This window comes from Branchiostoma belcheri, unplaced genomic scaffold (genome assembly GCF_001625305.1).
Source record: "Branchiostoma belcheri isolate BF01 breed outbred unplaced genomic scaffold, Haploidv18h27 scaffold4, whole genome shotgun sequence".
In the NCBI taxonomy this organism is placed as follows: Eukaryota; Metazoa; Chordata; class Leptocardii; order Amphioxiformes; family Branchiostomatidae; genus Branchiostoma; species Branchiostoma belcheri.
This window is the reverse complement of record NW_017804020.1, coordinates 93,226-94,528: the sequence shown is the minus strand read 5'-3', so window position 1 is coordinate 94,528 and position 1,303 is coordinate 93,226. Positions and strand designations below refer to the sequence as shown.

At 41.3% G+C, this 1,303-nt stretch overlaps 1 protein-coding gene across 1 annotated transcript in view; it reads left to right on the top strand.

Annotated features, from left to right (window-relative positions):
* The window catches only part of LOC109476869 (arachidonate 5-lipoxygenase-like), a 34,205-nt gene that overhangs the window by 542 nt on the left and 32,360 nt on the right, over positions 1-1,303 (top strand). The gene's annotated exons all lie outside the window — the stretch shown is intronic.

Below are 1,303 nucleotides of genomic sequence, written 5' to 3'. Positions count from 1 at the left end.
TGTGTGTGTGTGTGTGTGTGTGTGTGTGTGTGTTAGGTGAGTGTATGTATGTATGTGTGTGTGTGTGTGTGTGTGTGTGTGTGAGTGTGTGGGTAAGGTAGATGAGAGAGGTATAGAAGGTGGTGGTGTTATGTTGGGGCGTGTCATGTCTGTGTGTGTGTGTGTGTTTGTATGAGTAATGTAAAACAGAGATAGAGTTAGAGATGGCGGTACGAGGGAGGGGTTTGTTATTTCTCTCTCTTTCTTTCTCTGTGTACGTGTGTTGCTCCACTAATAGGGCGTCACCAACCTCACCAACAATGCCCTATAAGACCTACGGGGTGAATTTAGTTATTTTTTCTTCTTGAATATGCAAATAAGGTCCACATTTCGATAAATCATATGAAAGCTCGTCTAGGGTATGAATACATAACAAATTTTGCGCATCCATTGCGATGCTACGTATTATATAAAGATATCTCTTATTTGAGTATGCAGTGCACTGAAAACCACGGATAGTTGAAACCAAGTCTGTCAAGAACAGGGTTAAGCAAATTACTGTAATTTCATTAAGATTAATGATTTTTTCGCATTCTCAAATAAGTTTTATAATTAGAGGGGACGTTATCCTAGAACTGAAGTAAGTGAGGCCAAGGACATTATACAGAAGTGTCCTTGGTGAGGCCTAACATCAACAAGTTTTTGTCACTGAGGGTCATAGTTCAGGGATAGGCGGTGCCTGTAGCGATCACACGCTTTACAGCGATTATGTGCTATAAATAGGGCATGGCAGGAGTTGCGTGGTGAATTTGGGCTAGCGAATCTTTCAGAAGTTTTTTATCACTGATTACAACCTGAAAATATCGTTTAGATTTTGCTATCTATGTTTGGATTTACTATGTTCACTTTTAATCAAAAGGGGGTGTAGAAATATCTTCTTCTAGGAGTCCCTTTGTCTGTATCTGTATCTGTATCTGTATAGCCGGTATAACCGCCTTTCGGCGTAACACACCAGCTTCGCAGGCACGCGGCGCGGCGGCAGCTGGCTATATTACACCGATCGACTTGTTACACCTAACCCTTGAACTTCTAGCTCTAGACATTGTTTAAAGCTATCTATTGACAATGCCCCTACTGTACTTGGTGACAGTGAGTTCCACTCTGCGATAGTTCTAGGAAAGAATGAATTCTTGAACACCTCAATCCTTGGTTGATAACTCTGGTACTTGAATGCGTGGCTATTTCTTGTTCTCTTCTGGGCTGGTATTAGGTACTTAGTAGTTGGGACATCCACCAGTTTATTAGTCATTTTGTACATCATGCA